Below are 23,768 nucleotides of genomic sequence, written 5' to 3' on the forward strand. Positions count from 1 at the left end.
CCCCAGCTGCTCTGAGCATGGACCACAAGGGCACTGGTTCCCTGAGTCAGTTTGCGGAGGTGCCTCTTCCCTGAGATCTGGTTCCCTCCAGCACCTGACCGTGGGGCCCCTCCCACATTTTTTCCAAAGACGTGTTCCAGCAGGAGGCCTCAGATCCTTCCCCCATCCTCCCCTCAGGACAGCCGTGTACAGATCCTTCCTCTGATGTGCCTTTGTTAGGGGCCCACACGGAACCAGAATCCAGTATTTGGTTTGCCTCCAGCACTGCAGCAGGAGGCAGGGAAAGTGCCCCCTTTCAGTTCTGACTTTTGACTTCTGACAAAGCTGCAAGATGCAGCACGTGACGGTGCCGCGGACCTGATGATATGTCTCATCAAGCCAGCAGATAAAACTCCTTGACAGCAAATATGCACCCCTGCCCTGCTTCACATCAAGCAGAGGTTCCTATTGCATTTGTTCTTTTGGGGTCTCTAACTGAACAGCGAGTCAGTGTGGGGCCGAAATCCTTGTGTGAACGTGGCAGGAAAAGAGGGCACCCTCTTTTGGGGGTTTCTGCTCGGGGTTTGCTTGCCAGGTGGGTAGCAGTGGTTGATGTAAACAGGGGCTCGGCCCTGCTCCTGCTCGAGGCTGGCACCGTTTGTCCTGGTGATCAGCTTTCTCTATACCACGCTCTTGGTTTGTAGGGACGAAGGCAGGCGAAGTCCTGCAGCCCGTCCGGGTCCCTCGAGCATCTGTCCCCAGCACCTTCATCAGTTCTGCCCTTCCTTTTCCTTCACAGGCTCTGAGGTGTGTCTAGGATGGAGAGAAATTAGGATCACTGTCACCTGTTTAGCCAGCTTGCTTTTTCCGGGTTTCCCAGTGTAGACCTGGCACGTGTTGGATCTGAGGGTGGCAAACCCCAAACGCTGACACAGATTCTTTCTGTTTTTTTAATTTTATTTATTTATTTATTTATTTATTTATTTATTTATTTATTTATAAAAGCTCTTTATTGGAATATAATTGTATTACACTGTTGTGCCAGTTTTTGCTGTACAACAAAGTGAATCATCTGTATTTATACATATATCCCCATATCCCCTCCCTCCTGAGACTCCCTCCCACCCTCCCCATCCCATCCCTCTAAGTCATCACCCATCAAGTTGATCTCCCTGTTTTATGCAGCAGTTTCCTACTAGCTGTCTGCTTTACATTTGGTAGTGTGTATATGTCAATGCTATTCTCTCGCTTCGTCCCAGCTTCCCCTTCGCCCCACCCCATGTCCTCAAGTCTGTTCTCTACAATTGCATCTTTATTCTTGCCCTGTCACTGGGTTCATCAGTACCATCTTTTTAGATTCCATATATATGAGTTAGCATACGGTATTTGTTTTCCTCTTTCTGGCTTACTTCGCTCTGTATGACAGCTTCTAGGTCCTTCCACCTCACTACAGATAACTCAATTTCATTCCTTTTTAAGGCTGAGTAATATTCCATTGTATATATGTGCCACCTCTTCTTTATCCATTCATCTGTTGATGGGCATTTAGGTTGCTTCCATGTCCTGGCTATTGTAAATAGTGCTGCAAGAACATCATGGTACGTTTCTTTTTGGATTTTGGTTTTCTCAGGGTATGTGCCCAGTAGTGGGATTGTTGGGTCATGTGGTAGTTCTATTTTTAGTTTTTTAAGGAACCTCCAAACTGTTTTCCATAGTGGCTCTACCAGCTTACATTCCTACCAGCAGTGCAAGAGGGTTCCCTTTTCTCCACACCCTCTCCAGCATTTATTGTTTCCAGATTTTTTGATGGTGGCCATTCCGACTGGAGTGAGGTGAATTTTATTTATTTTTGGCTGCGTTGAGTCTTCGTTGCTGTGCAAGGGCTTTCTCTAGTTGTGGCGAGCAGGGGCTAATCTTCGTTGCGGTGCCCAGGCTTCTCATTGAGGTGGCTTCTTGTTGCGGAGCACAGGCTCTAGGTACATGGGCTTCAGTAGTTGCAGCACGTGGGCTCAGTAGTTGTGGCGCACGGGCTTAGTTGCTCCTCGGCATGTGGGATCTTTCTGGCCCAGGGATCGAGCCCGTGTCCCCTGCATTGACAGGCAGATTCCTAACCACTGTGCCACCAGGGAAGTCCCTGATTCTGACTTTTAAACTTACTCATTCAACAGGTATTCGCCCAGCTGAATGCTCTTCTAGGTACTAGGTTTACAGGGGTGAGCAAGTCAGGCAAGGCTTTTCCCCTTCCGGGGCTCTCATTCAAGTGGGGGATTCAGACAGCAAACAGATAAATAAGATGTGTACTGTGTTAGATGGTAGTAAGTGCTAAGCAGAAGAAGTTAAGAAAGGGAATGTGAGATGTTTTGGGGTGGAGGGTGTTGAAATTTTAGACACGGTGGCCAGGGATGGCCTCCCTTGGAAGGTGGCTTGAGTTCAGGCCTAAAGGAGGTGAGGCAGTGTGAGCAGTGGGGGTTTCTGGGCAGAGGGAGCAGCCAGTGCAAAAGGTCCTGAGAAAGGGGCTGGAGCAGAGTGAAGGAGGAGAGAGTGGGAGGGTGTGGTAGCAGAGAAGTGTCGGATTTGCAGAGCTCTTAGCATTTAGTGCAGCCTTGTCTTTTCTCTGAGATGGGATGATATTGCAGGGTTGATTGAGTTACTAAATTTCATTAAGTTTTTTTTTTAACTTTATGTTGGAGTATAGCTGATGAACAACGTTGTGTTCATTTCAGGTGTACAGCAAAGTGATTCAGTTATACATGCACATGTATCTATTCTTTTTCAAATGATTTTCCCATTTGGGTTGTAAAAAGATAAATTTCATTAAGTTTGGAATAGTAGACACACGTGCATGGAACCAAAGGGACAAAAATAAAGCACCCATTCCCTTCCCCCGAGGCCACCACCATCGCAATTTCTTGTTGACCAGTTCCTTAACACTGCACCGAGTCGGTTTCCTGGCTTATATTAGGTTGAACCATATGAAATTGCCTTTTTGTGGGTCAAGAGTGGTTGAATATTGGCAGTTTTATGAGGTTCAGCCTAATAGCTTCCTTTCCAGGGTCCAAGGAACTTGACCCATCCTTTCTTGCCCCAGGGCCGGGATCCCCCTTTCTGTACCCACACCTCTCTTTATCGGCTAGCCCAACAGTGTGTGCAAAATCCCTGCCCCACCCATAGCCCCATACCCCATCTCACTGTTAAGCCTGACAAGAAGCCTTCCTACTGCGGCCTTATCTAGGGGTGGCATTAGTCACTCTTTGGCTTTCTGCATCTTGGTGCCACCAGGTTTGAAATCACAGATAGCTCCCAGAGGGAAGGCACCCCTGGGCTCTTGCCAGATATTTGGCATGACTCATATGGCAGGGGCGCTTTCTGGGGCTGGGCAGAACTTGTGGACATTCTGGATCAGTAACTGGGAAGACTAGCTGGGAGAGTACCCAGCCAGGAGTGGCCAGGAGTAGCTGCTGGGACCGTGGAGGCTCAGGCTGTGGGAGGAGGTCTGAAGAGCGATGGTTTGGACTCGGGAGAAAGGCCTTCCACCAACCCTGTGCTGACCAGAGAGTCACACATCTGGAACCCTAGGGCGCTGGCTGGGTTGGGTCCTGGAGGTAAAAAGATTTATGCATCCAGCTTTGGGGGAGTTCAGTCAGAAATTTGTGTCAGTTAGTATGCCTTTGGCTGCAAATAATAGTAACAGCAACAATGGCATTAGCAAATAGATAATTTATACAGTGTCTGCTATGTGCTAGGCACTGTGCTAGGTGCTTCCCACAAAGTGACTCGTTTAAGCCTCCCAACAACCCCGTAAGTACGCTTATTATTCCCCTTTTGCAGATGAGGTAACTACATGTAAATAACTTGCCCAACAGCTAGAAAATGGTGGTGACACGACTTGGCTCCCCAGAGCCTGACTCCGGAGGCTGCACTCTGAACTGTTAATCACTTTGTGCTACTGCAGTGGTCCTCAAACCTGAGCAGGTGCCAGAGTCCCCTGCAGGGCTCTGCATTGCCAGTCCCCACCCAGAGTTTCTGATTCAGTAGGTCTGGCTTGAGAATTTGCATTTCTAAGTCCCCCAGTGATACTGGTGCTCCTGGGCCTGGGAGCACATTTTGAGAACAACTGATCTACTATAATAGGAAGCCCAAGTGAAATTGGCCTGAAATCAGGAGATTTATGATCTGTAACAAAGAAGCCCATAGATAGGCAGCACCAGGGTAGAATAATTAAGCAATTCCACAATGCGTGTAAGGAGTCCAGCCCTCTCCACCATCCTTGGTGTGTCTTCTGGGTCCTCAGGATGTCCTCGTGGCCACAGGATGACTGTCACAGCTCTGGTCATCACACCCTGACAAGGCTACATCCAGCAGCACAAAGAGGGCACCTTTCACCATGTGTCTTTTAGGAATATGGAAACCTTTCCTAGATGCCCCTCCTCCCAGATTCCCCTCATATCTCATTGGCCAGCATTGTGGCACATGACCATGCTTGGGCCAATCACAGGCAAGAGCCAATCAGGATTTACCCTCAGCACTGGGGCTAAAAGCATCCTCACCTGGATGGTAGGACTGCTGGGAGGAGTGCGGCTGCAGAAATAAAATTGGAGTACTGTTTAGGAAAAGACTGGGAGAGGGGGATGGATATTGGGTATGCAAACAATTGGATCTGCTGCAGAAGTTAGGGAAACAAAGTGGAAGCATAGTACCTATACATTTTTGTGTCATTGTTCTTACCAACTTCATTTTGTAATTACTTGAATCAGGACATAGCTTTTTGTTCTCTAATCATTTCCACTTTCAAGAATGTGTATACAGAGTCCCTGTATCATAGGAGTTCTCAGTCTTGTCAAGAAACCAAATATTTTATCTGAAATATTCAGGGAAACACAAGCTGGGAGACGAGGCAGCAGTCTCAGGGGCAGTGTGCTTGGTCCGTGAGCACACTCACTCTGCTTAGAAACACTTGGGTCTCCTCTCCCCGCTTCTGACCAATTTCTATTCAAGGTGCTTCTCACAGAGGCTCAGTTTCCCCCTTGAAGGACTGCCTCGTAGGGCGTTGATGAGGATGAAAGGAGAGGATGCGGGGAGTTCCCTGATGGTCCAGTGGTTAGGACTTGGTGCTTTCACACCAGGCCTCTCGTTCAATCCCTGGTCGGGAACTAAGATTCTACAAGCTGGTGCAGCAAAGAAAAGAGGAGAGGATGTGGGTCAGGTGCTTCCCGCAAGTAACTGGCTCATGGTGTAAGTGCTCAAGAATGTGGCCCTGCTATTAAGTATTAGATGTGACTTATTAATTGAATAGTTACAATTTGATAATCCCACCCTCTCCTCCCAACATCGCATGAAAGTGACCATTCATTTTGCAGACTGACATTTCCTGTGGGTGCCTATTGCTACTGCTTATGGACCCAGCATAAAGCTGTTGCCCTGCAGGACGGCCGAGGGACTGAGGAGTGAAGCACAGGCTGTGGAGCAGACCACTTGGGCACAAGTGCTAGATCCATCTCAGACTCCTGTGTGACCTTGGGCAAGCCATTAGCCTTGCAATGCTTCCATTTCCATATCTTTAAGGTGGTAACGGTACTGTCCTCCTAGGTTGTGGAGAGAGTTCAGTGCATTCAAGCACGTAGCATTTAGAGCACTGCAGTGCCTGGCTCACAGTGAGCTGTATCTGCTGTTCTTTCAATATTTTGTGCCAGTTTGTTCACCGAGGACTGTAAGCTCCCTGAGGGCAGGGTCTGTGTGGTTTTTGTTTACCACTGTGTCCTAGTGCAGGACTCAGTAGATGTTTTGTATATATTTTTTTGTGGATGAAAACAAAGGCAGAGTCATTCTTTTTTTTTTTTTTCCTTCCCTTCAGCTGCCCAGAATTTAAACTCTGTGGCTATAATTACTCCCTGTTTTGAAGTTAAAAGCTGAACCTGATTGACTCTGAGGGCAGTATGTGGTAACTGCAGCTGGTGATTATTGACCATTTTTGTGCCTTAGGGCTAAGTGCTCACTGAAGCTCTCACCGACTCCTCACACTCACCCCATTTTACAGATAAAGAAACTGAGGCCCAGCTGGGGACACCTGCCTTTCCTCTTGAGAGGAGATCTAGTGCAGTGGTTAACTGGAGACCCAGAGTTGCTCTGCTTGGCTTAACTCTCCTCCCCACCACTTTTCTTGCTGTGTGACCTTTAGCCTGTGACTTCTCTGTTCTTGAACTTTCTCATATGTAAAATAGGAATGCTAATAGTGCTTACTTAGGGTGGCTGCGAGGGTTGGGGGAGATAATTCACACACAGTATTTAGAACAGTGCCTTGTGCAGAGTGAGCACGGGGGTTCTGGTGGCTGTTATTAGCCAAAACCATTCTGTTGTGCTTCCCTGCTGGCTGGAGGAGTCCAGCCCCAGTGCTTAATCATTAAGCTACTCTGCGAGCTAGCTGCCCATCTGCACGGGGAGAGGAGCCCACCTTCGGGTTGTGAATGAAGCGGGCAAGCCCCAGGCAGGGGATGCTCTGGGCACCAGGGGATGCTCTGGGCACCGATCCAGCCCTGGCTCGGTCAGTGAACAGGTGGCCCGTTCCTGGATCCGAGGTAACCAACGAGCTGCCTTTGTTACCTTGAGCTTTCACTTAAGCCCATTCAGGCTCCTCACACCATGTGTCTGATGAGTAAGGAGTCCTTTTATTTCCCTCCCCCAAAGGGACCGTTGGCAAAACAGCCCTCTTTGGGAACACAGCGCCTGTTCTCAAAGACCAGCCATCTCTCGGGGAACTCCGGTGGCTGGCGTGTTGTTCTTGCGGCTGTTGAATAAGTCGCTGTTAGAAGCTGGCACGGCAGGTTCCCGCTTCCGCATTCCAGACACCCGGAGCAGGCTGGGGGGAGGCACCACCCATCTGACCGGGAGGGCGAGGGCGGGGGCGGCCTGCTGGGCGCAGGCAGGTGGCCTTGGCCTGGGCAGGACCCAGGACGGGAGCCGAGAGCCTGGAGCTCCCCTCACAGTCACTTGCCTACTTTGTGATCCAGGCTGTGCTCAGGACGTCTTTCAGGTGAGTGGTGTTTGTTAAGATTTGGTAGTGACTTGTAAAGTAGCGAGAGTGAATGGTGTGTTTTCTCTTTTCGGGAATTAGACCTGTGGGGTTTTTTTGTTTGTTTTCTTTTTTTTCCCTCCTCTTCCATGAAGTGTTTACCTGTCTGCTGCTAACTGTGAAGAAAGGGTGGGCAGAGTGTTGAGGGAGTGAGAAGGAAATGGAGGATATTTCTCCCTGAAGGAGGTATTGGTGAATGTTGAACTCCCTGGGGATGCACACTTCTGTACCAGTGGGGCATCCCAGCCTGGTACAGGCGAGCTGTGTGGTCTCAGGTGAGTTCCTTTCCCTCTCTGGGCCTCAGTGTCCTCATCTGATGGAGTGGGAAATAGGAGCCGTACCCACCCACCTTTGCAGTGACTCATCTGTGTAAGGCGCTCACAGCCTGGGCACAGAGTGGCGCTCAGTGCCAGCTATGCCTGCCCCCCCCACCCCCCAGCCCCCCACATTCCCTGTCTGACTGTGTCTCTAACTTCGCAACTGCTGCTGGCTGTACTTTAGCTACACTGGCCTCCCTCAGGGCCTTTGCCCTGGCTGTTCCCTCTGCGTGGAACCACTTCCCTGGTATCCCCAAAGCTCCCAACCCCTTCGGGGCTCTGCTCAGATGTCACCTTCTCAGTGAGACCTCTCGCCTCCTTAAACGGCACCTTCTCCATCACACTCTCGCCCTTTACTCTGCCCTAGTTTTGCTCTAGTTTTCTTCATAGCACGACCACTTGACATGTTTATCATCCCCTTCTGCCCCATGGTAGGCTCCAGGAAAGCACAGGTACTTCTCCCTCTCCTTGAAGAACAATTCCTGGCATGTGGTAGGTGTAGGATAAACTGTTCTATGAGTGAATTTATGATCATGTCCGAGGAAGGGTGGCTGTTCCTATCTGGGTTTTGAGGAGAATGTCTACATATTCTCAGATCTGCGGCCGGGGGTGGGGTGGCGGCGTGCACCCACCCTCCCCTTGGTTACCCAGAGGTCCTTGGGCCTCGCAGCAGCATCCAGTCCTCGGACTTCCTGTCCCTCAGCCCCTCCAGCCTGTGTAGCCTGGGCCCTGGCCGTGGCATGGGTGCGTGTGGCATGGAACAGATGGCCTTAGCCATGATGAGTGTAGGGGATGTGTGCAGGTTAGTTTTGGTGAGGAAGGCTTTGTCAAAGACACCACACACACACACACACACACACACACACACACACACCCCAATGTATATGGAAAGCCTGCTTTATTATCAGGCCCTTTTGAGTGTTCCTGCCGTAGTGGGGATCAGGGAATGCCTTGGAAATAAGAATTAACTGGCCAGACAGAGTTTATCAGTCTGCTCTGCTTTAGCAGGCAATAATTCTTGTTCTGGAGGCTGAACAGTTTTTAATTCAATGGTGAGCTCCAAGAGTCTGACTGTGTAATAGTGGACACCTCCTCATCCGTTTCTTCCTGGTGTCAGTAATCGATTCTGTAAAAATATCTTGGGCAGGGCTTCCCCAGGCTCTGTAGCGTGAGGTCAGTGGCCCTCTCGGGTTTCTCCCGTGAGAAACAGCGTGAAGCACAGAGGGACTGAGGTGTGTGCTGCCTTAACATACATCATCACACCTCGGAGCCTGCTGCTATTTTAAGAATGTGCGAAGTGTCAGAGGAGCTGCTTCTACAACATCTGCCTGTGTCCTTTGAGCTCCAAGTGCAGTGGTTTGGGAGTTGGGTTGGAGACCCTCTTGCACATAATACTCAAGTCCTAGCACTGCCCAAGCCCTAGGCATAGCACTTATCTTCTCTAGGCCTCAGTTTCCTTATCTGGAAAATGGGAATAATTAATAGTACCTGCATTAAATGAGAAGTTAAAAGTGACATGGGGTGACCTAATTAGCACTGCATCTAGTGTGTTGAGAGTGCTCACTAAATGAGGATGATAATTATTTTTATGAATTGGTTTCAACCCTTTAAAAGTTTTTCCAGTCCCTTTTGTGTGGGCTCCTCTCTACCCCACCCCCATGTCAAGCATCCTCCCACAATCCTTCTTCACCCATGGGAACAATCAAGTACTGTATGTATCTTTCCACATGATTCTCCATGGTTATATAATCCTATAGAGGGAAATACTATACTATAAGGGATAATATTGCCCTCATTTTCCCCCATTTTGTTTCTCTTACATGGCAGTGCTGTGTGGAAATGCCTCCAAGTTGTCAGGTAATGCTTTAATTTGCTCTTTTTAATGGCTGCATAACACAAGGAGGTGTGGGTGTACCATAATTTATATGGCCCGGCTGTTACTCATGTGCATTCCCTTTGCTTCTAGGTTTTTTTTTTTTTTCTCCGAATTATTATTTTTATTGATAGGTTTTAAAAATTAGATTGCAGACGTCCAGCCTGCTTGTTAAGCTCTAAGCCTTTGAGAATGAATAGCAAGTAGTATTATTATAATGAGGCCTCTTGCCCAGATAGGAGATGTGTTTTCTGAGGGTTCTCACCAGGTCCAGCACAGTGTGGAACCATCTACTTTAAATGCTTTTTAATTATAAAAGTGATTAATAGATTCCTCACGCTTAATACAGATTAGTTGTGCTTAATGAGTACTTATTACCTAATAAGAGAGAGAAAAGTTCATGTTATTTCCTATTAACAATCTTTGCTGGAAATCAGAACATGCAAGAGATCTTTTTGGAGCTTCTGATATATTGGCAAGTTTCATTTTTAGGTGGTACTTTAGTTAAGGAATATATTTGGCTTCCTGAAACTTGTGTACTGGTGTACCCACTTAGAAGTCTGTTTCAGTTCTCTGCTGCTACATAATAAGCCACCCCAAAACTTAATGCCTTAAAATGACAGCAGTTTATTATTTCTCATGAATCCCTGATTGACTGAGGCTCATCTGGACAGCTCTTCTGCTGTTTTTGTTTTGTTTTTAAGTATTTATTTATTTATTTGGCCGAGCCAGGTCTTAGTTGCGGCACATGGGATCTTCATTGCCGCGCGCGGGATCTTTAGTTGCAGCATGTGGGATCTAGTTCCCTGACCAGGGATCGAACGTGGGCGCCCTGCATTGGGAGCACGGAGTCTTAGCCATTGGACCACCAGGGAAGTCCCTCTTCTGCTGGTTTTGATGGGGGTCTCTTATGTGGCTAGAGTCAGAAGATGCATGGGGCTCAAGATGGTTTTACTCACATGGAACCTTGGAGATGGCTGGACCCCTCTCTATAGTCTCAGAACCTCTCCTTCCACGTGGTCTCACCAGCCAGTAGCCGGATTTAGAACATGGCTTTCTAAACCTTCTTAAGGCGTAGGTCCAGAACTGGCCCAGCATCAGCCCAGATTCAGTGTGCGAAGGCAGGCAGAAGACTTGAGTTCTGGAACGTGTGGCCTATTGGAGGCCATCTTTGGAGACCGCCACGGCCTTCATTTTCTCACAGAAGGAAAAGTGCAGAGGTCATCAGGACCAGGTGGTGCTGCAGGTTGCCATCTCCAGGCTCCTGTTTACCTGCATTGCCGCCCTTCGCCTTGTAGTGATAAGAAGGCTGCCCCATCTCCAGCCCCACATCCTTGTTACAGGCGGAAGGAAGCAAAGCTCTAAGGAAAAGAAATAGTACCTCTGTCAGGAAACCGAAGCTTTCCCTGAAATCCTTAGCAGACTTCTGCTTCATCTCTTTGGCTAGAACTTTGTGACAAGACCACCCCTTGCCAAAAGGAAATCTCAGAAATGCAGTTTTTAAGCCGTGCTTATTACTACCCCTGACAAAGAGTCAGTAAGGGAGCAGCGGGGGGAAAGGACATGCTGGGTGGGCATCTAGGAGTGGTCTGTTCAGACAGCCAAAGACATGGTGGGTAAACTGAGGCAGCGTGCATTCATTTATAAGCCGTTTAGTAAGTACCTGGAATGGTCGGAATGGGTGAGGCATTGGGCATCTTACAGAGGCTGCAAGGATTGGAGAAGTAGACACATCTGGGGCTAAAACTGACCAGGATCATTTGCTGGCCTGGACCAGATAATTGCTCAGCTCTTGTCTCCCATGTAGATGTTTGGAGTTAGACTAAAGATCATAATAATAGTCAGTCTCATTAAGGGTTTAATTTGTGAAGAGGAACTGTGAACCAGCTCATTTCATCTAATGGCCCTGTGAAGTAGGCACTGTTATCGTCACCCCCTTTTCAGATGCAGAAACAGAGGTACAGAGAAATTAACCTGCCATAGGCCCTACAGCTAAGGAGTGGTAGAGTCCACATGCAGTCTCTGGTGGTCGGACTCCAGAGTGTGTGTACCAAACCACTGTGCTCTACTGCTTTAGTTTATTTATTAAAAGAAATTTCTTGTTGAAGTGAATATGTAAGTGACAGCAGAACAAAACATGAGCTAGAAACTACTTACTATTCCATCCCTCTACTGCTGCTTCCTGCCTCATTGATCTGATCTGTCAGTAACTTGGCGTATGTTCTTTCTCACCTCTTTCTATGTGTAAATGCATTCGTTTTTTAAAGATGGCCTTTGGATGTACAGAATCAGATTAATCGTAATCCTTGGTTCATGATGCACTGGTATTTTTGGTCTATACAAAAATGTCTATTACAGTGAAGAGCCATTAACCTACTACCTGCCCCCAAACTAGAACATTACCTACCAATTACTTATGTGAAGCTGTGGAATATCCCATTCAATCCCCAATCTGCTCTCCCAGGGGTGACCACCATCTTGAATTTTTTGTTTATCATTCTTTGTCTTAAAAGAATTATTTTTGAAATGTTACAGATAATATCAGACTATACATAGTCTTCTGGGACTTGCATTTTTTACTCAATATTGTGATTGATCCAAACCATTTGGTATAGTGGTATTTCATTTTTTACTGCTATGTAATATTCCACTGGCTGACTATACCACATTTTTGTTTTAGTCATTCCATGCCTGTGTATATTTCATTAGTTTCCAGGTTTTTATTTTTGCTATTTATGGGCTACTGTGAATGTTGTTACACACATTTCCTGATGTGCACGGACAAGAATTTCTTTGAGGTGGGTACTAGGCACAAGATTGGTGGGTGTAGGATGTGAGCATCTGTAACTTTGCCAAATATCGTCAAACTGTTCTCTAAACATTCCCACCAAGGATGTGTAAGAGTTCTCGCTGTTCTGTACCTGTCACACTTGGTTTTGTAAAGCTTTTTTATTTTTGTCAGTCTGATGCATATGAAATGAAGTCTCATTGTGATTTTAATTTGTATTCTCCTGAAGATTAGTAAGGCAGTCTTTTCACTTATTTTTCTTCTTTTGGATATAGCCTGTTCATCCTTTTTGCTTCTTTTTCTTATTGATTTGTAATTGTTCTTTATATAGTCTGGTTACTTATCCTGGGGCTGCAGCCTGTTTAACCTAAAGAAAGTTTTATGATTCTCGTGTCCCCGTTTTCCTTGGTTGTCTCCTCTGTTCTCTCTCTCCCCAATTCCATGATACTGCTTTGTGTACCCCAGCTCACAGTGATTCTCTCTAGAACAGTTCTCAAATTATGGCGTTTTTATACGTTTGTATGAATATGTGACTATACGTGTTCCACATGCTGTACCATAGCTTTGTGATCCCAGCTGTATCAGGATTAGATTCAATATGTAATAGATCTAACTCACATATACGGAATCTAAAAATGGTACTGATGAACTCAGTGACAAGAACAAGGTTGCAGATACAGAGAATGGACTGGAGAACTCGAGGTATGGGAGGGGGCGGGGGGTGAAGGGGAAACTGAGAAGAAGCGAGAGAGTAGCACAGACATATATATACTACCAACTGTAAAATAGTCAGTGGGAAGTTGTTGTATAACAAAGGGAGTCCAACTCGAGGATGGAAGATGCCTTAGAGGACTGGGGCAGGGAGGGTGGGGGGGACTCGAGGTGGGGGGAGTCAAGGAAGGGAGGGAATACGGGGATATGTGTATAAAAACAGATGATTGAACCTGGTGTACCCCCAAAAAAATAAAAAATAAAAAAAAAATAAAAAAAATATGTAATAGAAAACTGCTTATAAAACAAAATGACATTGGCGTAAGGAAGATAGAAGTTTCTCTCTCACATAAAGGAGCCCAGTGATAAGGAGGCCAGGGCTGTATCTAATCAGGGACCCAGGTTCCTCCTACCTTTTTGCTCCACCAGCCTTGTGCTGTTACCTCATGGTTCAAGATGGCTGCTGAAGCTCCAGCCATTATATTTCAGCAAGCAAGAAAGAAGGGATGCAGATGGGCACCCCTACTTAATGGAAGTTGCACACAGTAATTCTGCATACAGACTCTTGCCCAGAACCTAGTCACAGTACCATATATAGTTACAAGGGAATCTGAGAAATGTATTTCATATGGCCTTGTTCTTAGCTAAAAATCAGATTCTATTACTAACTTTAAAAGGGAGACTAAATATTGGATTAGGGAGCCAACAACTTTACTAGTTTTGAAATGTTCCTGGGGTTGCAGACACCAGGATGGTACCTCTAGATGATGCCCCTTTTGATTCTTTGATTTATTACACAGATATTTATTGAGCATCTGTTTTGCACAGACACTGTTCTGGGAAGCCAGTAATGAACAAAACAAATGAAGCCCCCACCCTTATGGAGCTTATAAGAGGGAAGATAGCTAGTAAACAGACAAGGAGTTTATAGTGAGTCAGAAGGAGATAACAGGTGTGAAAAGAAATATAAGAGGGGACTTCCCTGGTGGTCCAGTGGTTAAAAAATCCACCTTCCAATGCAAGGGATGTGGGTTCGATGCCTGGTCAGGGAACTAAGATTGCACATGCTGTGGGGCAGCTAAGCCCACGTTTCCTGGAGCCTGCATGCCATAACTAGAGAGAAGCCCGCTGGTCACAATGAAGAGATCACATGCTGCAGTGAAAGATCCCACATGCCTCAACGAAGATCCCGCGTGCTGCAGCCAAGACCATATGCAACCAAAAAAATAAATAAATAATCTTTTTTTAAAAAGGAAAGAAATACAAGAGGATGTTTGGACTGTGGGTGAATAACATGTGGTGCTATTTTAGATAGAGTGGTCAGGGAAGGCCTCCTTCATGAGATGACATTGAAGCTGAGGTGAAGGAGGGGAGTGAGGGACCCATGTGGGTATCTGGTGGAAGAGCATTTGGGGCAAAATAAGGGCCAGTGAAAGGCCTTGGGGTGAGACAGTGCCTGGCCAGCTTGAGGAACTTTGGGGAGTGGTCAGCAGGGCTTGAGAGCCACAAGGGAGGGAGAGTGGTGGGAAATGAAAGGAGGGAGGTGGTGCTGGCCGATGTGTGGGGCCTCGTGGGCCACCGTGAGGACTTCCTGCTTGACCCGGGGTGACATGGAGCCGCAGAAGGGATCTGAGCAGGAGGAAGATGTGATTTGATCATTAGCAGTTGGTAGTGCAAGTGATCAGGAGCTGTCTTCTCAGAGTCACCCTACGTTTTTCACCTCTAGACAGCTTTTGAAAAGTAAATAGCATCAACTCTTAGGAACCCATGACCCACCTGGTTTTATATATATCCGCCACTGCCCTCTCCCACTGGATTATTGTAAAGCTAAATATTTCAGTATTGATCTGTGAAAGATAAGGATTCTTTAAGGACATAATGACAGTATTACTGTCATGATTAAAATAACTAACAATAATTGCATGTCATCATCGAGCGTACAATGAGTGGATCTTCTCATAAATATCTTTTTAGAATTGATTTGTTCCAATCAAGACCTGACAAGGTCCACTGCTGGGTTTGGTTCACATGCCTATTATGTGTCGTTTAATCTACAGGTTCCTCCTCCCTCCCCTCTTTTTTTTTTTTTTTTCTTTAATAGTTTATTTGTTGAGAGAAGCCATGTCTTTTGTCTTGTAGATTTTGTACTGTCTGTATCTGGCTGATTGTATACCTGTGGTGGTATTTAACGAGTTCTTCTGTCCCTGTGTTTCCTAGTTGGATTTGGTAGTTGGATTTAGAAAGTGGATCAGATTCATATTTGAGATGTACACACATATACACACACACACACTGCGTGTACACTGTACACTGCGTGTGTGTGTGTGTGTGTGTGTGTGTGTGTATCCATTAGGGTATATAAAGCCTATTGTCTCTTCTGTGATGTTCTGTAGCATTAACAGCTGTAAATGATGTTGCCTAGACCCATGCTTTCACTTGGGATTTGCAAAAATTGTGACATTGTAATTCTACCCTCCTCTTCATTTATTAGCTGGAATATTCCTCTAGAGAGAAACCTCCCTCATCTATTATTCAGTTATCCTGAGGGTACTGACTCTTTTCAACTTTTGTTTACATTAGAGATGAGTAGTGAACAACTGGGCTGGTGGTTTCCAATGGGCTGATTTTTCTGTGATTCCAATCTCCTCCCCTTGTTTTTGTATTCATTCATTTGTGATATTTACTGGTATCTGCGACTGCCCACGTCCGTCATGGATTTGGGGAACAGATGAACCGCGGTCACAGCCATCTCATTGTGCAGGCATGGCTGCCTCAGGCCTTAGCTTTGACCACGCGGAGCCCTGTGTGCTTGGCAGCGTAACCAGGGAAAGTCGACTCTAGACTGTTGACATTTTCATTTTTTCTCCTCTCTTTCCTTGGCCATGTATTTTCAGACCTACAGCCTCTGGAGAGTTCTCGCTCTGTGCCAGGGGATTAAACCTTTATGCTTGGGGCAAGAGGTTTTCGAGCATTTGAATTTCTTCTGCTCTGAAACTCCATTCCTAGACAAAAGAACAATAAAAGGCTCTGCTGCATTGGAAAAGCCAGTCCTTCTAGTAGCCTTGCCAGGGCAAGCTCTGACCCCAGCCACTGTTGTCTGGGTCATAAATTCTTTAGAGCACTAGCACGCTTGAAATCATTTGGATGCCTTGGGATCAGTTACACACTGTATACCTGAGGGTTTTCTTTGCTTCTGGAGATTACAACACATTTATTCCCTCTGGGTGAGGAGAGAAGATTTGATGTGGAATGATGCAGAATTCCTTAATTCATTCAGTCACTGACTCGTTCATTTGGCAAATATTTATTGAGCCTCACATGTTCCAAGTGCTGGGGTCAGAGCCTCTGAAGGCCCATACTCTTGGAGTTTATGTTCGCGTTGAAGGACACAGATGATAAAGAAGTGAACAAATTGATCAGATACTTTCAGGTGGGGATGAATAATGCTCTGAAGTCATTGAAGCAGAATGTGAGAGGACACACCTGGAAGGTGGGGGGGGGGCGCTGTGGGAGGCTGGGTAACTGCGGTGCCTGGGGGAGAGCTTTGCCGGGGTAGTGACACATCAGCTGAGCCTGGGATGGTACAAAGGTGGCAGCCTTGTGAAAGACCTGGGGGAAGAGGCTTCCTGGCAGAAGGAGCAGCAGGTGCAGAGGTGGGAGTGAGTTCGGCATGGCAGGGAACAGCAGAGGAGCAGGCACGGCTGGAGCGCAGGAGGATAGGGTTGGAGGGTGGGCAGTGGTGAGAGCCTGGTAGAGAGTTTGGGTTTGATTCTGAGCTTCATCTCTCTCATTCCCTCTGGCTGCTGTGAGCATAGATGGCAGAGGTGGGGGTGGAAGTGGGGTGATGAGGGAGGTGGAGTGAGCAGAGGGGTGTGGTGCCAGACCTGAATGGTCTGATTGGCGCTGGAGGGAAGCACACGGCCCGGTGGAACTTGCCAGGGGATTGGTCAGAGTGGGCGGTGAGTGGGGTGAAAGCTTTTCCAGGGGCTTCAGGCTTTGGTCCACAGGTTTGGGTGGCAGTCGTAACAGTCCCAGGCCCCCTTTAACGTGGGCTGATGGTCCTACCCACATGTCTTGTTTAACCGTCATTGCAGTAGACTCTTATTCCCCACGTCACAGATGAGGACACTGAGGCCCAAGGAAGTGAAGCCCTTGATCCTTGTCACCCAGCTACTTGGGGCTGGGACCCAGATAGCCCGACCCACAGTATGACCTCGCTCCCCTTTTCTCTCACTCCATCCACAGCTCTTAATTCATGATGTCGACTCAGTCTGTGCCCAGGAGGAGCTGAATGTCAGTGTCCTACATTTATGAAATCGGGGCAAGGGGGGATCAAGTCCACATCGGTGGCCTTTCCACCATCCTGCTAACCTGCATCCTGACACGCCTTTTATTACAGTATTTATTACAGGGCAGAGAACAGGGACTTTGTGGTTGCTGACACATATGTAACGTGACGTTTGTAACTTGACACTCGGGCCAGATACGGTGTAAATAGGCCCCGGACTTTGAGCTCCCAAGCCTGCTTAACTGATGGGGCCGAAAGCCTCCCCAACCATCAGATCCTTTTTATCTCTTCCTCCAGCGTTCCACGTGTCAAGGGAGCTCACTCCCCGTGCGGCATGTCCTGTGTGATGCCTCAGCCAGACACACGGCTTTCCTTGGTGTCCTCTAGGAGAGAGCCGTGACCCCTACCTCCCTCTGCATCGTGCCTCCCGGGAAAGGGGTGTGGAGGCTGGTCCTGCTCGCCAGTAGGTGCTGATCGTCTGCTCCTACGTGCATTTAGCACCTGCGGCAAAAATTTCATATTGATCGGCTTTTTAAAATTGTATTAAAAAAAATCTCGACTGATTTAAAACTATAGAAGCCACACTCTGGTTGTAAAACAGTTCAGAGTAGAGCAGTATGTAAAGCGTGAAAGTTCTGCATTCCCATTGTGGCCTCGGCACCTGCCCAGAGGGACGTGAAGTGCACCCTTCCTTGCTGTGTGTACTGTGGATTATGTGTGCGAAGAGCTTGGGTGCTGGAGCCACAGTGCTTGGGTTCAGATCCCAGTTTTGCTCTGTGCTGACTTGGGCCTTGACTTAATCGCTCTGTGCCTCAGTTTCCCCATCTGTAAAATGGTGATGATGGTCCTAACCTCTTGGCTTGTAAGGATTCATTGAGTGGCACCTTGCAAGTGACAAACACTCACACGTTACCTGTTTTTATTACATACATATATGTGTATATTCTTTTACACACATACTTTTTCTTGGTATATTGTTCCGCAGGTTACACTTTCCTTTAACAGTCTGTCTTGGAGAGCCTCCTGTGTTACTGGGTCAAGGTCAGCCAGATTCTTTTTAATGACTTTACAGTGTTGCATTCTGTCAGTGCCCTGTTGTTGAACACACTGGTTGTTTGCAACCTTCGTTGTCATAACTCTGAACATCTCCCACACAAAAGCCTTTGTTTGCTTCTTAAATTTTTCTTAGAACAAAGTCCTGGGATTGCAGTTACTGAAATGAAGTGAATAAATATGTTTAAAGATTTGTTACATTTGTTGTTAACTTGTCTTTTGGGATCTGTTTATTAACCATATGTATTCCTTGTTAGTTGCCTGTTTTTCTAAGGGGAGTATTTTTTTTTTTTCTTACAGATTTGTAGGGGATCTTTACCTTGTTGAAGGTATGACTCTTTTTGTTATATGTTGCAAGTTTATATTCCTACTTAGTTTACTTTTTAATTTTATGTTATTAAACATACTGAAACTTTTTTTTTAAGCTTTGGCCTTAATTTGAGATACATATATTCCTAGTTATTTTATGGCTTCATTTTTACATCCAATATCTGGAAATTTTTTTGGTGTTAGGCATGGGATAAAGATCTTAAACCCACCCTTCACCCACTCCCGACCAATAGTTAACCAATTGTCCCCATTGTATTATCTGAATAATCCATACTTTCCCACTAACTTGAAAAACTTATGAGCCAGAGCCCAGTCTAAGTGTTTTGTTTTTGTTTTTGTTTTGGGTGCGTTGGATCTTAGTTGCAGCACACGAGATCTTTGTTGAGGCATGCAGGATCTTTTGTTGCAGCATGCGCAGGCTTTCTAGTTGTGGTGTGCAGGTTTTCTCTCTCTAGTTGTGGCATGCAGGCTCTCTAGTTGAGGCGTGAGAGCTCAGTAGTTGTGGCGCATGGGCTTAGTTGCCCCACGGCATGTGGGATCTAGTTCCCTGACCAGGAATTGAATCTGCATCCCCTGCATTGGAAGGCAGATTCTTTACCACTGGACCGCCAGAGAAGTGTCTTAACGTTTACCTCTTGGTACCCTGCCATAACTCAGTGAAGCAGGTCGGTAATATTTCCATTCACAGGGACGAAACTGAAGCACAAAGAGGTGACCGTGCTTGCTTCATGTCTCACGACGTGGATGAGGCGGAATCTGGCCTGCAATATTGTGGATTTATTCAGTAAGGAGCTTCCTTATTTCTAATATATTTTCAGCAGCTTTTCCTGCAGTTTCTTGGCAAACCTTCCCCTTGTCCACTAGTCATAGCCATTTCGATTGCTCCTGTGCTCTTCCCTGCCTCATTGCCCTGGCCAGGACTCCCATGACGATGTTAAACACCAGTGGGGCTTGCAGACAGGCGTGGCTGCCTCAAGATGTATTATCCTGGAGGGCCCCCCTCGATGGGGACCTAGTTAGGCAGGGACCAGAAAGGTGGCAACATCAGTGCAATGAAGGACTCATCTGTCCCCATGGCTGGGCCAGACCAGGGAAGAAGCTGGCATCAACAGTCATAACTTGAGTACAAGCAGCAGTGGACAACATTCTGGGGCCTTGATTAATATGAAGGGAAAGAAAAAAAGGGTCCAGCAGCGAGGCTGTGTGGAGCCCAGCAAGGAGCTAGCACAGCACACCCACACGTGGAGAGGACAGCCTCGGAGTTGGCTGCTGGCTCTGTGGAACCGGGTGCCCACCTGCATCTCACAAGGCCTGATGTCAGACCGCTGGCTTCACATGGAAGCCTTGCCTCTGTCTGGTGGGTGGCGTTGGACAAGTATCTTACCACCTCTGTGCCTCAGCTTCACCTTCTGTGAAATGGAATAATTGGAGCTCTTACTCTGGGTTTTTGTGAGGATTAAATGGTCAATGTAAAGGGCTTAGAATTGTGGTTGGCACATAGTAAACACTCAGATAAATGTTAGTCATTATTTCCTCTCTGCTAAGAAAAAAATAGGTCATGGCAAAGGCTAGAGAGTGTCTGAGGCTTCTGTTTCAGCAGAGGTGATCAAGACAGACCTCTGAATGTTTGGTCAAGACCTCAAAGATAAGGAGCCAGCTATGGAGACATTTGGGAAAGAGCATTCCAGATGGCACAGCAAATGCAAAGGCCCTGAGGCAGGAGCTTGCAGAGCTTGTTCTTAGAAGTGGAAAGAGGCCACTGTGGCGAGAGGGCAGTGAGGGCAGGGAAGATAAAGGAGATGAGGTCAAAGAGGATGCTGGTGCGGAAGTTTTTAACCTAGATTCTTTTGGTTGAAAATAACAGAAACCCAGGTCAGATCCACTCAAGCCTAAAGGAATTCTGAAGTGCCTCCTGGAACCCGACTGGTATTGTCTGCTGGTGTCATGATCCATAGGCCCAGGGCCCAGACAGTTTTCTCTCTTCCCTTCCCACCTTTGCCTCTTCTTTCTCTTTGCTTCCTTCCCTCTCTGGGTGTCTCCAGGCATTTGGCTGTTCTATAGCGCCTTCCTTTATGCTGTCTCCAGTTCCCAGCCACTGGCAAAGACTTGACTGGCTGTCTCCATCCCAGGACAGGGGGTCCGATTGGCCCAGCTTTGGTCAAATGGCTCCCTCTCATCCTGTGAGCTATGGTGAAGCAGTAAGCATGGCACACACACTTATAAAACGAGGGCTCAGCAGACCCAATTCTTTGCTCTCCTGGCCTAGGGCATCATTGCTCTTCTTACATATGCAACATCATGTGGCTGTGGTTAAGAACATGGACCAGATGGCCTGGATTCAAAGCTCAACCAGTTGCTAGCTCTGTGACCTTGTGTTTATCACTTCACCTCTCAGGGCCTCAGATTCCTTACCTGTAAAATATGGATGGTAATCAAGACGTCTACCTCAAGGGGCTACAGAGAGTATTCAATAAACTTGTGGGAAATATTCATCTGTAGTTTGAGCCTGATACGTTGTAAGCGCTCAGAAAGTGCTTAGAAAGTACTAGTTATCCTCACCACCATCATCCTTATTTTTTCTTCCTGAGACTGGATAGTGTTCTATCGTTCCGGCTAGGACTTGGGAATAAAGAATCAGGAATTGATCTCAGCTTAACTAGCTCTTTGACTTTGGCTGAGTGAGTAACTTGTGAAGGAGCTTTGGGTTCTTCATCTGCCAAATAGGGAGAATGACAAGCGGACAGGGCTCATTCCCTGGATGTACGTGTGCTGTCTGAGGTTTGCGTTGATTGTGGAAATTCAAGCAATCCCTGGGCTCAGTGCAGCCCCGGCTTTTGATCACACACCCCACAAATGCGAGCTGATGATGAGGGTGATATTAGGACCTGCCTCACCTCCTTCACCAAGGCACATGCAGGGCTCTCCTGCGCCTGGCATGGCACCACACCTGTTCCCTGGCAAGCCCATCTGCCACCTCTGGACTGTGAGAGCAGGACCCAGGTCTGACCCACCTGTTCCCGGTCCCCTGGCATCAGCGCCGAGTGAGAGTGCAGAACGCTTACCCTCATCAGACTTTTTCTCTGATGAAAGAGCTGAAAAATGGGCTCTCAGGAAATGCTGTGTTTGTGTCTGGTCATACCCATACCCGTTCCTCAGGCAGTGATCCTGAAACCTGGCTGGGAATTCACCCCATCTGGGGAATCTTATTAACAGTTGGGCTTCTCTGGCTTCGCTCCTGGAGGTCCTGTTTGGGCAGGTGTAGAAGATGACTGTCTGCTGGTTTGGCTGCCAGGCAACCATTCACCGTTCTTTTGATGTTTTTCTTTGGGGAATTGAGCTTCCACCATCTAGTTCGTTCATTTACTGAGCTCTACTGTATGTACAACACTGCTTACTCTAGCGGTGGGAATAGGGCAGTGAATCAGACACTGAAAGCCCTGCCCCTGAAAGTGGAATGAGATGATGATATCTTGTAAGTTATAAATTATAAGTTATATATGAGATAATTGCACATTAGATAACAGTCACTTTCTGATTTCATATCACTGTCACTTTCTGACTTCAGTAATTTTACTCTGATTGGAAGAATATCATTGTTCTTCATAAACAGCCACTGACTTCTGTAGGGGTTAAAAAAACAAATTCTTGGAAAAAGGGAGGCAAACCATTATTGGTTGAACAATCATAAAATTGACTAAAATATTTATCTCTTTTCAGTTTGGAGGTATTGTCATGAAGACTCAGTCATAACGAAATGCTTTGTTGTACAGAATAGGTTTCTGTTCAAGAAATCAGTGCTCATATGCACAATTTTGAGTTTAAAGGTTCTAAAAACATTAGTGGGTAGGAAGTTTATAGATTCTTTTCTTTCTTTATAGTTCAATGTACTTTTCACATTTTCTAGAAGGAACATTTAGAAACAGGAGTAAGAAACAGCTTAAAAAAAAAAAAAGCCCCCTTCGTGGAACATTCTGGTCCATGTGGTTTGGCTGTGGAACCACCTCTGGAACAGGCATGGGCCCTTCTCATCGGTCTCCCCTCCCTGCCACAGTGATTGGCTCAGGAAAGGGCTCCCGTCAGACCACTTAGAATTAATACACGTCTTTTGCTGGAAAGCACCAGGAAAGAGTTGCTTTCTTTCTGCTGGGGTCCTAAGTTGTAGGGCAGACACGTAATGCCGCTGTGGACCATTTTTCCCACAGGGTCAGGTAGAAAGGAGACGAAAGTGATTGGTTCCTGATAAACTCTTTGGGTAACTGGAAGTTGGAATAACCTCTGCACTTGTCAGTATGGTGAGCCAAAAAGTTGCCTTTTTTCCCCCCCTCAAGCCAGTTTGAGTTGGGTCTCAGCCACTTGCAACCAAAAGAGCCCTGTAAGGAATAAAATAATCTTAGTGGGCCCTAGAATCTGTAGCTTAAAAATTCTCCACAAATGATTTGTATGGAGTTTGAGAACCACTTTGCTAGTTTTCTGAGTGGTGGTTCTCAGACTTAAGTGAGCAGCAGACTTGCCTTGGAAGGTGGTGGGCGGGGGGGGGGCGGGGGGGGCGGGGTAGGGGTCTTGTTAAAAATACAGAGGCTCTGCTCCACACTGCTGGAGATTCTGATCTGGGGCCAGGGCATCTGAGTTTTGAGCAGTATCTTGGGTGATGGGATGCACATCAGAGTTTGAGAACAACTCTGGGCAGGGCGCATGCCCAGTCTAAGGCTTTACCCACAGAGGGGGCCCAGGGTCTTCCTCAAATGAGTGAAAGTAGAGTTTGAGTCTAGATCGTCTTTGGAAAATCATTCCTGTCCTGCCTGTTGCCCAGCCTTGCACACTACATTATGTTTTAAAAAAAAAAATCTAACCAGAGGAACTACGGTTAGGTATGTGAGCTTTATTAGTACAATGGTTTAACGAGCGTGCTTACCTCAAGTAACTTGGAAACAGCCGGCTATTGTGCCTGCTGAAACTGTTGCTTCAGATTCAGAACAAAGTCTGTTCTCGAAGAAAGATTTTGGTAGTAGCAGAAAATGTTCAAGAGGGTAATTACTCACTGACTTAGTCTGAGGTAGTTTATGCTGAATGCTTCCCTCACGTGTGTGTGTGTGTGTGTGTGTGTGTGTGTGTGTGTGTGTGCGCGTGCGCACGCGCACGTGTGTGTATACATGTATACCCATACTTACTTGGAGGTGAAGGAAGGGCCATAGCCCTTTTACTTGGGTGAAAGGGAATCTTTTGAGTTGACCCATTGGGCCAGAAAATCCCTTTTCAAATACCATCTTGTAGCAGCTTTGCTTTTGAGGCCCCTGAGAGCTGGGGGAAAGGGGATGTGGAGCCTGAATGACTGCCCTGTTGGCCCTAACCCCAGGCACGTGTGA

At 46.8% G+C, this 23,768-nt stretch overlaps 1 protein-coding gene across 7 annotated transcripts in view; it reads left to right on the forward strand.

Annotated features, from left to right (window-relative positions):
- SIPA1L3 (signal induced proliferation associated 1 like 3) overlaps positions 1-23,768 on the forward strand; it is a 240,434-nt gene that overhangs the window by 8,631 nt on the left and 208,035 nt on the right. Inside the window, exons 1-2 of one of the 7 annotated variants that reach the window (XM_057711285.1) lie at positions 6,873-7,006; positions 18,376-18,404. The exons of 5 other annotated variants lie outside the window; for them this stretch is intronic. The gene's annotated coding sequence lies outside the window, so the exon portion shown is untranslated. Of the gene's footprint in view, positions 1-6,872; positions 7,007-18,375; positions 18,405-23,768 lie in introns of those variants that run through there. One more of the 7 variants, XM_057711284.1, reaches the window with a different exon arrangement.

Source organism: Hippopotamus amphibius, chromosome 16, assembly GCF_030028045.1.
Source record: "Hippopotamus amphibius kiboko isolate mHipAmp2 chromosome 16, mHipAmp2.hap2, whole genome shotgun sequence".
NCBI lineage: Eukaryota > Metazoa > Chordata > Mammalia > Artiodactyla > Hippopotamidae > Hippopotamus > Hippopotamus amphibius.